Source organism: Phasianus colchicus, chromosome Z, assembly GCF_987193195.1.
Source record: "Phasianus colchicus chromosome Z, bPhaCol1.hap1.1, whole genome shotgun sequence".
In the NCBI taxonomy this organism is placed as follows: domain Eukaryota; kingdom Metazoa; phylum Chordata; class Aves; order Galliformes; family Phasianidae; genus Phasianus; species Phasianus colchicus.
The window spans coordinates 71,135,106-71,151,006 of NC_143476.1; the positions used below are offsets into that span (position 1 = coordinate 71,135,106).

Consider the following 15,901-nt stretch of genomic DNA (forward strand, 5'->3'; position numbering starts at 1 on the left):
CATTTGCCTTCCGTCTCCCTTTAGATATTTGTAAACATCTATCATATCCTCTCTGTCTTCTTTTCCTCAGGCTTACTCAATCTTTCCTAATACGGGAGATGCTCCAGGTCCTTTATCATCTTTGTGGCACTCCACTGGACTCCCATTATGAGGTCCCTTTGTTTTTTAACTGGGGAACTCAGAACTGGACACAGTATTCTAAACGTGGACTCACCAGAGCAGAGTAGAGGGGGGGAAAGATCACCTCCCTTGATCTGCTGGCCACACACTTTTTAATGCAAGCCAGAATACTACCGGCTTTCCTGGCCGCAAGGGCACACTGCTGGCTCATGGCCAACCTGTTGTCCACCAGGACCCCCAGGTCCTTCTCCACAAAACTCCTCTCCAAGAGGTCAGCCCCTAACTCATACTGATATATTTGATTATTTGTCCCCGGGTGCAAGACTACAAAGTTGCTCGTCAACTTCATCACTTTCTTCTCTTCCCTTTCTTCCCAATGTTTCCATCTGTCAAGGCCTTTCTGAAAATGGCAGCACAGCCTTCTGGTGCATCAGCCACCCTTCTCAGCTTTGTACCAACAGCAAATTTGCTGAGGGTGGACTATGTTCCTTCATCTGGTCACTGACAAAGATGTTGAATGAGATCGGATCCAGCACTGACCCCTGGGGAACATCACTAGTTACAGGCATCCACTCAGACTCTGCACCACTGATCAGAACCCTCTGAGCTCCACCAGTCACCCCACCTCAGTGTCCACTCAACTATTCCACACTTTCTAAGTTTAATAACAAGGATATTGCGGGACACAGTGTCAAATGCCTTGTTGAAGTTAGAGTACATAATATCTACTGCTCTCCCCACAGCTACCCAGCCAGTGATGACATCAAAGAAGGCTACCAGGTTGGTCAAGCATGATTTCCCCTTGATGAATCTATGCTGACTACTCCTTACAGCTTTCTTCTCTTCTAATTGCTTGGAGAAGCTATCCAGAATGAGTACTTCCACCACCTTTAGGAACAGAGGTGAAGCTGACTGACCTGTAGTTTCTCGGATCCTCCTTCTTGCCCTTTTTGAAGACTAGAGTGACACTGACTATTCTCCAGTCTTCAGGCACCTCTCCCATTTGCCAAGACCTATCATATCCTGATGGTACAATGACTATGCAGACTATTGCTGTATTGGGTTTTTTTTTTTGCAACCAATTTGGTCAAAACCAGATGGAAATAACAAAACACAATGTGTACAGTCTCATCAGAACAATCTATTTATTATTATCTATGCCAAAGCTTCACCTTATATTTCTTGCTTTATTTTTATGTATCTAGATAGATATCAGATTATGTCATATACTCTACACAATTTGAGAGTGTGAATGACTTGGACTACTTTAAATTTGCAAATAAATGAGGCCAAATTCAACAAAGGATGTCTCTTCATTCAACAAGGGCAAAATATTACATTTTTTAAAAAAAGCTCTAATTTTGAAACTCAACCTTCAAAACCTTCTTCCCACCACTCACCTCAACTGTTCAAACAATACAGGAACCAGCCCCACTGCCAGCCTTGAATTCATTTACAGCTATCAACCCTCTGATGCAACAAACAGAAACAAGATTTACTTTTTTTTTTTTAATTTTTCAGCTCAGTTTTACTTTTTTTTTCTTGGGATGAGAGTGGAAATAATATCTTTCATATTTTCCGTATCAGTATAGTCAGATACACATCTTTCAAATAGACGTCCTTTCAAAATATAATACATGCTCTATTTATTATTATCCTTACACCATTACAAAGGCAACAAATATCCTACAAATAAATTTGCAGGATAACCAGCACTTTGGAAAGAAAAGAATAAAGTTAAAACTCATGTTGGTCTGAGTCTCACTCATTTGTAACTCTTACTTTCTTTTTCCTGTTCACTGTTTTCCACTTCTAACTTGCAGGACTTGGCCAGCTAAGTACCCCTGCAAATAAGACTTTTCTAGGCATTTACATCCTGTGTTGCAGCAATAAGCTATACTTTCATTTAATATGCTTGAATTGGTAAACTCATTACACCCCTGATTTTATTGGCAAAAAATATTTTGCCATACAAGTTCTTCATTTATTTTGCTATACTAAAAGCACTTCAGCAACATTTGGAACAAACCATTAAGACAGGTTACTGATAACAACAGCAATTTAAAAGATGTGTAGGATTTCTTCAGCAAAGATTTACTAAATAGAACAGCACGCTAACCACAAAGGCACAGAACTGTCAACTTATGATGAATTCTGCAAGCATAACTTACAGTTTCCAAAACAGGTATTCCTAGGATGTTACTAATATAACTGAAAACTGACAGTATTTTACTGTTACCATCAACTTTGAACAAATTTTGCTTGAAAATTAAAAGGAAGCCAGAATTACATTTTCCCTTTCTGTTTTTAAACTACACTCAAAATGAATACAGAGGACTTTTGTTTCATCAGATAAATAATAATAAAGAAAGATCTGTAAGTCACTGTTGTTCATCTTCTATCAGTATTGAATATTAGTCATTTGTGTTATAGCTACTTTTGCATGTACTCATCACATTAAAGAAAAAGACAAAAAGACTTCATAGATTATCTTCTTCTTGAAGTTTACCATACCGTGCTAAGCTTATCAATGTTTCCAGCTCCAAAGGGAAATCTGCAATTCCCCTATAGTAGTGTACTTCCAGAAGATAGGTCAGCTCATTACTCCCGAAGCATGCTATTACAGGAAACAGAATCAAAGCAACAAAATCTAACAAAACCAGGAACTAGTTTCAGCTGGTTTGCAGCTTCAAAAAAAAAAAAGATCATTTACCTTATTTTGCCTTCCCATTTTATTTGTATCAATAAAATGGAAATATGTGCTATCATAATAACATTTGTGATCAAAACACTAAAGAAATCAAAATAAATAACATCATATTTTAATAGCATCTACCACTGAAAAGCTTCTACCACTTCTATGCACAGAAGGCTTCGAAGACTGCTTGAAGTACTCTTAAAATCTCATTAATCTTGCTAAGTAGAGATGGAATTTCAGTGCTAATAACATACAGCGAAGTAACAACCAGAGATACAGTATAATTAATACGATATTCAGATAAGTTACTGGAGAACCTAGGGAAAAGTAAGCACCATAGTTACAGCATAGATTTGCTGTAACAACAGCAACTGAATCTTTAAGCCTAAGACATCCTTAAACAGAATAAAATCACTCAAAGTAGAAAAGTAAAGCATCAGTTTGAAAGGCCACTATCAGCAAAGGAAAGCAAGACCAGCAGCAGAGTTGGACAGCACTACAGACTGATAGTTCAGACGAGTGCGCACCACCCAGAGAGACATCACTCATTCCTGCACACTGCCGTCATCCGAGCATTCACAGCCCAGCAGCACCCAGGCCAGAGACCCACAGGACATTTCTGTTTAACCACATGTCTCGCTGTGATTTGATGAGCATTAAAAAACAAAACACCACACACAGAAGTATCACACTGCTTTGAGAATTCTGAACTCATGTCATTACCCGCAGAATCTAAGCCAATGGTCCTTTTGTTCCTCATCTCTGCTACTTTGTTTTAAAAGCAATAGCACTGTATTATGGGTCGTTTAGATTCCTGCCTGATGTTAACAGGATGTGAATGCTCATGCTGTAAGCACTGCGTGTGAAAGCGCTCCCCTTTCCCCCAAGCGTTTCAGAAGGATGTTTACCAGTTACATCAGCAGCAAAGCTGAAAATGAAACCAGCTATCAGATGCTCACACAGAAAGGCAAGTACAGCTCCACAGAAAAATTTCTTGTCAGAATCCCACTAGTCCAGTCCAGTGCCTATAGATGAGCACAGAATTACGGAGCTGGGGATGTGTAAGTACAGGAAGGGGCAATATGCGCTGCAGCTTGACATACAGAAAACTTTATATGGCCAAAGGACAGAAGTTCCAGCAAATTAATACTGAAACACAATTATGAAAAAAGTGCATGCTTTTTGTTTCCCCCAAGAATCCCATTTAATCCACCAAACAAAAAGCACTATCCTTCCTACATTAATAAATTATTGAGAATGAGACTTCCTGTATCAGCAACACACAGTGGTCTATCTTCAGGAATATGACAGGCTTTTCTCTTCCTAAGGCAGCAACATGTTCAACAACACATGCGCAGATGTAGGCTGATTGGCTTGATGTAGAAGAGACCGTTGTGACAATTCCTAGCACAATTTAAATGAATCTTCCACCGAAAGGCAGCTCTGGTCCTCAAAAATTTGGAGATACTGTACACATCTTAGAGCCTTGAACTCAGAAAGTCCTCTGCTCTTACAAGGAAGAGCAGAACTATTCTTCATTCTTTAAGCTCAGAAATGACTTGATATCTCTTCTTCAATATCAGAACATATTAACCCAGCTGGGGCAGGGGAGGCAGAGGTTTCACTCCCGCTTCCTCTAACTCCTCCCCCTTCCCCTGGGAGGGAGTAGCAAGGTTACAGAGCAACTGATAGCACCTGGCACGCTGGAAACCCTGACCTGCATGTCCGATGCATGGCAATCCTCCTCTTCATAAGAGGAAAATGTGGCTCTCAGACCTGATGGACTCTGAAGAAAAACTGAAACACCAGAAGGATGGGCATACTGTGAGGAGACTGCCTTTAGTTAAATGCCACTGCCGTTTTGTGGCTGTGATTTTAAAACTTTGTTCAGTGACAATGCCAAGTTAAGGTATTTTCATTTCCTCCTGCCTCCCATCTAAGCTATTTCTTTGACTTCTAAAAAAAGGAAAAAAAAATCAAAACAGATTGGTTATGTCACACATTTAATTAAATGAAACTGGTAAACACTTATAACAATACAAACCAAGGAACCGAAGCTGTACAGTCAGAACAAACAATAGGAAATAAGAGACTTACAAAAAGGGTTTTTTGGAACCATTTCACCATTTTAATGTGAAGCTCCTGATATGCAAACAATGTTCAGCTGCATTCATGGCTGCATGTCCCACAAAGGCAGGAGACAAAAAAAACACACTGTACTTACTCACATACAGCATTCATAGCAAATGAAATAAAAGGCATTAGTCATGAAGCAACAATGGTGAATGGCAACAACAGAGGGAGGGAGGAAGATGTTAGTAAATGCAGTACAATAACAATCATTCATTAAGTGCAAACATATGAAAGATACTTTTTTCTTGGGGGGCAGAAGGGGCAAAAACCATTTTTGTGATTACTGACTATACTAAAACAAACCTGAGGAATTACTGTGACAAGTAAACCAATGAAAGCGTATAAAAGGAAATGCTTGGAATATTTATTTCTGTTAATTTATTTATCTGCTAATAAAAAAAAAGAAATCGGTAATATAACAAAGCAATCAACACTTGGTCTTTTTATGCCAAAAGCTTAGTAATGACAAGAACAGATCAACTTTGTAAAAACAGAACAAAATTGTTATACATTAAGAAAAAAAAACTTTTGGCAAATACTTGCATAACAAGATTTTAATTTAAGCACAGACTTAACTGTGTAATGTTTAGTATTATGTTATATCCCTAGGCTGTGGCATCAGTAAAGCACAGGTACACAAGAGTACAGACATGTAATTTAAGGCAAGATGCATCACAAATATGCCCTACTTAAAAAAGTAAAATAAGGTAAGTTTACAGTAAAAGAATAAAATGCAGTTAGATATCCTAACAATTATAAGTTTGACACTATATTAATGCTACAGATTAAGGAAGTAAATTGAATGCATTCTGCATTTGTACTGTCAGATTGTTCATTTTTGAAAGATCCATCTGATCCTGAGTCCCTCTTGTTGTCACTATACAACTGCATTCCATGTAGTAGTAACTTCTCACTTCTTTTGTTTTGCTTTTTTCCTAAGCCAGTCCTAGAAACTGATTTCCATTTTACCTGCCAAACTATCCAAGTAAATTCATCTGAAGAATGGTCTCTAATCGTATATCACTAACAATATTGCTGAGATTAGCAATAGATCTAAGCTTCAATGCTGACATTTGACTACAGTGTATATTCTTTGGGTAACAATTTGTAGTTTTATTAAGAGAACATTAGGAGGAATAAATTACTCCATTATTAAGTACTACATTAAATAACTCAATTTTCTTCCATTGTCAATGTGGAAAAGGCCCACAAAAACAAACAGGACAAGTTCCTAACTTTCTATATAAAGAAAACAATGAAAATTAAATACACAGTGCAGCTAGACTAAGACATGGTAAGCCTGCTGGAAGAGGTATAAAACCTTATTAAACCGCTTATGCTTCTGGTTTAGTCCTTTGAGGGATTATGTCTGGAGCTACAGTACAAGTAAATGCTGTGTATCACATACTGTCAACAACTATTCAAGCAGAGAGGAAGAGATGCTGTCTTAAATCCTCCAGTTGTAACAATCAAAAGAGATGAACCAGCATATGAGAAGAAAGAGAAAAGGCACATCAAGTCATTTGCCTATAGAAAGCAAAAGTCCTTACAGAGTGGTAAGCACAGCTGAGGAAGCACAACAACAGCAGTTTCTTAGCTCAGTAGAAAATGCTAATGTACACAAGGCCCACTGCATTGTAAACAACACAGAAAACAGGAAAAAAAACGAGCTTGTACATATGCTTCTATCTCCTTAAGCTGAGATAGAATGCTCAGAAGATTCTGTATGTTTTAAAACAGATATTTTATGATAAGTCTCATAATTACAGTCAATTTATTAGCATGCTCGCAATATTAACAGCACTATTAACAAAATCAGAGCAGATGGACACTGCTGCTGTGTGTGTGGTGTGGGGGCAGAAAGGGAGAGGCAGGGGGAAGGTGAGATGTTTGGTCAGTTTGGTTTGCTGGAGTGGGTGGGAAAGCACTATTCAGAAATTCAAACAGAAGTTCTGGAGATGAATGATTCTCCTGTATATTTTTTTCAATTCATGAGGAATATTTCTGTCTAGAAACTGTTACCTTACAACCATCAACTTAGTATCATCTACACTGGCATAATTTAAAAAAGAAAAAAGCTGATTCTAAATATGTGTTTCTCTTCCAAGCTTTGAAAACAAAAATGAACTCTAACTTAACTTTGATACTCGGAAGTATGATCTTTAGCTAAAAATATTAGTATATCAAGAAGAGAGAAATTATAGGACGTAATGCTCTCCTGTGCAAACTATTAAAATGGATGTTAAGAGGCCCAACAAGTATTCAAAACATGTTTTCAAGCATCTTTAACTGCTTTTCTTTTTTAACGCACTCAGGTTTCTTCAGAACTAAACAATTTTATTTTAAAAAGCAGTATAAAATGCTAAAATTCCACAAATGAAAATATTTAATAATGGATATTTGTCTTCAAAACAGAAAATTATCATCCTGCAACTTAGTTTCATGTTTTCCCTTCTATACTCATGCATAACTGCATATAAATACACTGTTCAACTGATAGCTGCAACAAAAAAGCTTCAGAACAACATGAGCATTCATGCAATAAAGTTTGAGTGCTTTGGAGATGATTATTGATGGCATATGAAAAAGAAAAGAATCAATGTGTAAACATTCTATAATGCAAAGGAAACAGAAATACAGTACTTACCACTGTGTTACTTCCTTCTCCCTGCTGCTTCTTCCCTGAGCTTTCAAAGCCAACATTCTGTTCAAAACAAAGGTAGGAAAATTTTAGTCACACCTATTCATACTAGATAAGAACAAACTGATACCTCATTGCATTGGGTGTTTATTTTGCTTTCAGCATTGTTTGCTTTAAAAAAAAAAAAAGTACCTGTATGAATGTTAATTTGGAGACCACGATAGCATTACTGTAGTAGTTCAGAATCTTCTGTACTATTACTAGTCTTCAAAAGATTCGCCAAAAATGGTAAAAATATATACAAACTTTTAGGGGGATGCTATTTTTTTTAATTATTATTATTTTTTAAGAGAATATTACTGTCTTTCTTCCTACTTCAATTCTGACTTCACAGAATTGTGTCTACAAAGCTATTTCATTTCTACTTCCCATTTAATTGCTGTATTTAATAAGTCCCTACCTAGGCATTTCTTGTACATGTTTCTCAAGAAAGTTAAGAAAAAACACATCAGAAATCGATGGAACATGACAAATCCACGCTTTTCCCATAATATTAATTTTATGGATTTTTTTCCTTTTTTTTTTTAATTTTTAAATAAAGTCGCCATTTAAGTCATAGCAGATAGCTAATACTACGTTCACCAATATAGAACAAATGGAAAGAAAGAAAAACACTCAGTACATTGAAAATTGTTGGCTGGACCTAGGCAAACTGTAATCTTGGCCTACAAAAGCATAGAAGCAGAATGTATCTTTACAGGGATTAAGTATCCGTACGAACAGATTCTAACTGAATATAAAATCATGTAGAGCAGCTAAGGAACTGAGTCATGGTAGAAGACAATCTCTCAAACTCACAGTACCTAGAAAAAAGTAAAATAGTGTAGAGCAAAGGTAATATTTTCATTCAAAGGATTTACCATAAATGTAATTGCAGTTTATTTAATTCCATTAAAAAGCAGAATCCACCTATCAAAAAAGGTATCACAAATGTGTCCACAAAAATTCTGAAGAGGGATTTAAAATCCAAATTGTTACAGGAGAAATGAAAGCTGGTTTGTTTGGAGTAAGAAGTAAGCAGCAGCACTACTACAGAATGATTAATTTGTTAGGAAGCCAGGATCAACACTACAGGATTGTGCTGTGTGATCAACTTTCGCATGTTATTGGCCCTGCTCTTCCCTCAGCAGTCACTGGTGCCAGTTAGTACATTCATACCAAACACATTCCAACGTACTGTATGCATAAATATAATCATTTATTCTCAGCAGAACAACAATAAGGATATGCAAACAAGGGATAAAAGCAACAGAGGTAAAATATTAAAGCCTCAATTGAGTTTCCTGATGAAAAAGAAAAATCAGTTTAGCCAGCATCAGAAATACTTAGCAGTAGCATTCAAAACAATTAAAAAGATGAAGAAAGACAGTAAGGATCAAAACATATTCAGAAATCTGGGATGTCTATGTTGAACTGCCACTTCTGCGTGATTCTCTCCCATCTCATGGCTCTATGCTCCTACTGAAAAGCTGTTTCATTTGTATAAAACTTATTTCGAGGCACTGTACACAAGCCTTCCAAGTGGTAGAAGTGCTGGTTTGCAATAGCTTTGCTAAGATAAACAGAATTAATCCAAAGAAAACTGTAGCACAAGGCTGGATCTGACAGTAAGACTGTCAGGTGACTATGCTGCTGAAAACAAAAAGGCAGAAGGTCAAGACATGGCAGGCAGAGCATTCAAATTAGAAAAACCGAAAAATAGTTAGATCCATAATAATCACAAAAACAATAAACAAAAGGGATTACTCTTGCATCATTTCCTGACACCTGTTAGGTTGCCACTGTTAAAGTGCCTAGGAGAATAAATTCCAGTGGTAGGGAACCGTTAGCAAAACTTGAAATGCTTGCAGACTTCAAAACCAAACACAAAGAACTGATCAAATTCCAATTCCCCAGAGAAGATAATACAGGAATTGGTATGCGTGTGCATGCCGTAAAGATTAAGGAACTATGTACAGAACAACACACAACAGTTACAGACTTAGACAAGAAACACTGAGACCACCACAACTGACATTACTTTGATATCACTTGAAACTGACACTAAATCAGATAAATTTAAGTCAGAAGAGAATACTTTAACTACTTAGCCAAAAGCATAGAGTGACTACAGTTCTAAGTGCTGGTGATTGTCAAAAGTAGGAATACTCTAGGCTTCCATGCAATCACAATGATATGTCCAGTTCACTGAAAAGCACAACAAACTCCCAATGAAAAGAGGCCAAGGCACTCTGATGAACCCAGGGTAATTATGGACCATGATCTCAACTAGCTTAGAAAGTCACTTTCCTACACCTGAAGTAAAGGATGCTTTAGATGTATAGTGGTAAATAAAAATACCTAATAAAAACACCTAGGAAAGTTTTATTTAAACATCCTAGAGCACATGGTATTATCCACAACATATTGTGCCTCTGTATTCTGCCAGGCTCCACCAACAAAGGCGCTACATAGGAGTCCTAGCACTCCATTTTCCCTGTGCACTAGGAGAGAAGTTGGGCAAACTGCTATGTACTCACTGTTTTTCTACCCTTCCTTGTGTATAACCCTACCACCCTGCCTCTGTTCAAAGATTCTTGCTAGATCAACTGCTGGTGTTTTGCAGTGCAGTGGTTCTCATCACCACATTGCATCCTGTTCACATACGTACCTCACTTCCAGCTTGTCACTGGTTTTAGACCAGTGAAGTCTGCAGTTGTCTCAGTACACTTCTTTCTTTCTGCAGTTTTCACACACAAATGCATTTCACCTCAAATTCTCTGAATTGCTTTTGGGGAGACTTTGAAAAGTTATTGATGGACCCAGAACACTAGTGGCAAATTTGCATATAAAAGATGAGGAAATAGGGTTATACTTTAGAATTAGCTGAATGATAATAAATAACTCCCAAGCTTTTTTTCTTTCACTAGCTTGTTGAGGGGAAAGGAAATGGGAGAAGAGGGAGCCACAACATTCATGCCCTTCATCTAAGGTAGGGCTGAGAAGAATATTTTGAAAACTGCTTTTTTCAGAGACATTTCAGGCAGCCTTCAGCCTATGGTAATAATCATCTTCCATTTAAAACAATAAAAACAGTAAAAACAGAATTTATTTCAGTAATTCCAGGAAGAGCATTGCAGAGGTAGGATTATCTGTGCTCATCCTTTAAACATCCATTCGCATTCAATGACAAAGACAGTATGTTCAGCTAAAAAGATTTTAGATTTAGCAAAATTATCCATCACACAGACAAGCTGAGCAGAAATGAACTGCAACACTAAAATCCTTGTAAAACAGGAACAATTTTAGGGCAATGAGATTAGTTATACTGTCTTCCTTTGAACAAGGGAAATGAGAGATTCCAAAGGAGACTAAAGAAGTGCAACTCCACGCACAGCTAATATCACTGTTCCCAGTGAAGTAGGTTTTGCCTGCACAAAGATATCAATTATCATGTAATTGGGAGGGGGGAGTGGGAAGCCTCAAATTCCATGCATAAATTCTTCATAATTTCCATGCTAAGCTTCCATACACCCATCACAATAAGCTCAGAGAAAAACAAAACAAAACATTTGTAGATCATTTGTAAGACTTGACTGTATTATGATTAGAAGTACCACAGAAAGGTAAATTCTGAGGATTTACAAACTGTGCTTGATAAGTTTTAAACCAGAAAATAATTTTCAGCAAGTACTGGGAGAGTATATATGGAACACAGACAATTTTTCACATACGACAGTAATAAAGGGATTGTACTGTCAGTGGTTAATGGCAAGATTCTAACTCAATCAAAGCCTTCTAGATTGGTTGAAAATTTAGCTTAATAGCGAGCTAGATTTGACAAAACAATGGTCAAATCTAGCTCGGTTAGATAAGATAGATGTAGCTAGAAAAATATTTATGTCTACAAAGTGTACCCTTTGAAATTGAACAGATATTTCACACTTAAGAGTAGATAGTTGTTTGATAATTTCAGATATCTATACTTAAGGAACAGAGAAAGGCAGACCAGGGAGACACAAAGTGTTCAGAGACCATTCTCAAAAAAAGCCTGACTTGTTTTTCCTGAAAGCAAGCATTGCTGTTGTCAGTTTCCTCACTGCTTCTCATTACTTCAGTGTTTGAACCAAAGCTACGAATTTATAGCAAAGCAAAGAAACTACCTTGCTCTGTGGGTTGTCTGATTGACAAAAACCTGACCAACCCCAAAAGCTGTTCTGTCTTTCTACTTTTCTTGGGTTGAGGATTCTATGATACACTGTCTTAAGAGGCAAGAGACTGGCCTATTTGCAGACTTGTAACCTCCTAGTACTAACAGCATGACAGCTACTGACAACCAGAATCCTTCAACACAGGGAAGCGATAGTTCATGGTACATTCTCAGCAAGTACACAAAGACTCACATTTGCCTCCTAACTGCCCCAAAATAACCTTTATTTGGCAATACCATTGGTGTTCTGCAGGGGACATACCTCTGGAAGTATGCTGCCAAGGGGTATGGGTATGTTTATCAACAGCAATGGGAAGGAACTGTTGTAGGTCCAAATCGCTGTATGAGCTGCATTTTAATACTAGAGTTTGTTTTGCCAGTTTTACATCTACAGTTTTATACGGCATATTTTTAACTATCTTAAAACTGAATGAAATGCCTAACACTCAGCATCATGAAATGTTCTTTATTACCTAAAATAACAAAACAGCACTTTGGAAAACACAGCTGTGGAAAACACTCATACCTGCAAGTATGCAAACAAATTAACTGATCTGTCTTCTTGTTCATTGTTTTCCTTTAGGAATCTCATCAACAAATATGAGCTCCACAAACTGATCCAAGACATAAAAGAAAATTAGAAATTTGACCTCAGCTTAAAAGAAACAATCAAAAAACTTCATTATTTTCATACTATTCATCTTACATCTGTGGACACAGATGCAAAAACCCTCATTGTGCAAGCTATCTGTTGGTATGTGGATTTTGCAGCAAAATAAAGATACCTAGGACTTGCCAAGGGTTCAAAATCACCCTTTTATAATGCAATTAGTGCCAAAATAACCAGTATAGTAGAGTTTAATCTCAGCCATGAGAAACTGCTCTAATGCATATGCACCAGATATGAAGAGGCTGTCAACTATTAGAACTGCAAGGAACCTTCATGCATCTAGATGCCTGTTTCTCAAAGCTTAAGTCTCACAAACATGACCTGAAAAGTTCCTGAAGAAAAAAACCGCAATATTTTCATTAGGCATAAATAATTGTATATATAACACCAACAGAAGGCCAAGCTGTTGCAAACAGGTATTCTATACTCTCCCAAGTAGTTTAAACTGACAAATAATGGAAGCTGGAAGAGCCCTCTCCAGGTCATGCAGTTCAGCCCACTAAACACATCAGGCCCAATTTCAACATTAGACATAGTGTCAAAGTCAAAAGTCACTCCTGAGCTAAGGCCCATGTTAATGTGTACAGTAGGAAGGTTACCTGGCTTACCTGGAAACATTCCCAGTAGAAAAAAATAAGACCTGGTGGGTTTTTGTTTGTTTGTTTTTTGTTTTCACAAATATAGCAAAATTATTTAGTTGACATAATTCCTATGCAAGATATCTTTCCCAATTCTTACTAAAGCAGGTAAATAATCATGGATTCAATCCTTCCTGAATTCACAATAGACAACATCTCTCAGCAATTCCAGCATTCTTTCTTTCAAATAAATAAAAATAAAAGGAATATTTTTTTTAATAGAATCACGCTCTATCAATGGACATAAATGAAATTAGACAAATCACTGTTTAATTGGAGAAGGTTACTAGTTTACAGTAAATGATCGATAAATTCACTAAAGAAGAGCCAACGTTCACAGACCTGTGAATTATTACTTTGTTAGTCAAAATTTCTTTGCAGCAAATCTGAGGAGGATTGTTCTCTTAATATAATGCTTTACTAATGTTTACTGATTTATTTAATGCAGTGCTGTTGCATTAGCTCAAACAGCAAGAGTCAATGACAGAAAAAGTAGAAAGTAAAGACATTTATGCTGTGAGTTTTAGATTCAAAACTTAATTGTTAGGATTTCTGGCAAGGCTTTAAACCAAAGCATCTGAACACAAAACTGGCATGTTTACTGATCAATTTTTATATCCATTTGTTTCCTGTCTCTGCAGTATACAATACAGTAGTATCTGACCATAAAAACACCAAAAAGCACCAAGAAACACATCAGGCATAACAGAAAGAAAGCCAGCTACGGCCATCAATCAGGTTGACCAAAAGACCAATTACCTTGTCCTCACAGATCACGATTACAAACTAGCAGGTTTCTCAACAGCTACAGCTGATCTCCTTCAACCATCAGAACTCTCAACAAAGCCATGGTTCTGAGGTGACATTTATGCTAGATCACTGGCATCAAATGAGTAACTCTGCATGCTACATCATGGTCTTGTTAAACCTGAGACAGCTTTACTACTAGTGGTAATACAAATCATCCAGCTTGACTCAACACAGGAATTAAAAGGCAGAATAAAACTAAAAAAAAAAAAGATCTGATGCCCTCACCCTTCATGTCTATGAGCTCCCTCCTTTTCACTTTCTCCTCCCCTCCTTCCATTTTTAAAATTTTCTCCATCAGCACATGTATCCTAGACAGACAGTGACAGCTACAGATGGTCAGGGTTTTTGAGGCCTACTTGCTAGCCACAGCAAACATTTTCATACCTTTGTCTCCTTTCACAGCAGCCCAAGAGAGACTGATGATGGGAAAGAAGGGGAAAGCAAAATATTTGGTAAATAAATGACTAAAAGAATAGGAATACTCAAAGAGATTGAATATAATTATTTAACCAGAAGTAAGATTTATAACTGAAAATGTGAATCAGTCATCACCCACAGTAAACTACACCAGAATGCATTAGCACTATCTAAACCATCTAAAATAAATAGGTGATTGACTCATACGATGCTATGAACGTGACCCTCAGTGCTTTTTCCCTACTGCCCTTTTTCACACAAACCCTTTTCCCTACTACTACATCACACCCACATATTGTTTATAACTTCTAATACATACTTTTGGGAGGGACAAATCTAAGTTTATTTGCACAGTACTTAAATATGGCAATATCTTATAGGGAACATGGGTGTGTGTGAAATGCTAGCGGCACCCAACACCCACCCCTCTGTGAGCAAGAAGCAATTGGCTGGATATTGCATCAAGCAAATGCTGACTCACTAATGTAGATAACCTATTAACTACTTCAAGTGAGGAAGACAGAAGTAATCTAGACAATACGGTGAAGATGACTAGAAAGAAGAAAAAATGAAACAAGTTCTAGAACAAGTCCTCCCAGATGACCAAAAGACTGCCACAGAGCGAACACTACTGTTCTAAAATGTAGATCACTGGAGGCTTGGGTCCTCTTGGACACCATTTAAGTGTAAGTTTCCAGCAATTCAGATTAATAACTTATTACTTATACCCCATTACAACCATAAAGTCCTCGATTTTAAATCTGCTACAGCAGATGCACTCTGAACATACTTCATAAATCAGGCATACACCTTGCCATTTTATACCACCACTTACACAGAAAATAATTGGATCCAAGTAGGTTTCAGCTTAGTAAAATACAGAAGACTGGGGAGAGATACAGTAGCAAAAACTTACACAAAAAATTCAGACTGCACATTTACAGTCACCAGTAATGCCAGTAGCACATTGAATGCATGAATTTGTCTTGTGCCTGCAGCCTTTCATTGCTAGCCAGGATATTACAGCTGCTGTTAACTGAACACTCTGAGACTTCATGTTTAAATCAGGTTGAGCTAGTACTACCTGAACACTAACACTTTGTATTTACATTTATCTAATTGTGCAGAAAATGCACTGGACTAATGATTTTGTTGGAATCAAAATCATCTAGAAATTTTCTGAAAATAGATTAGCTAATACATGTTAGTAATCTGATGAACTGTTTACTCCCATATGTGGCATTTCTCATACTTAAGAAACACAGTTGGGTAACACAGATTTTAAAATTGTTTAAATAATAGAAAGTATCAGCAAGCAGTTGCTATAACTGTACACTTAATAATAGCTCTCACTCCACCAGCCAAGTCATTGTTAGGTATTCCTGAGTTCTGTTTCTTTCCAGGGCAGAGGTGAGGGGTGCTATTTGAGCAACACTGAAATCTATTTTCAGATGTCACTTCCCCCAACACGCATGTAAAAGCATAACTTTCCAACTAACAATTGTTTTTACAAGTCTTTTACTTC

General features: G+C 37.1%; 1 protein-coding gene across 6 annotated transcripts in view; it reads right to left on the reverse strand.

Annotated features, from left to right (window-relative positions):
• The window catches only part of ERBIN (erbb2 interacting protein), a 106,641-nt gene that overhangs the window by 55,057 nt on the left and 35,683 nt on the right, over positions 1-15,901 (reverse strand). For all 6 annotated transcript variants that reach the window (XM_031611595.2, XM_090131182.1, XM_031611597.2 and 3 more), the window contains exon 3: positions 7,599-7,655. The gene's annotated coding sequence lies outside the window, so the exon portion shown is untranslated. The remainder of the gene's footprint in view (positions 1-7,598; positions 7,656-15,901) is intronic.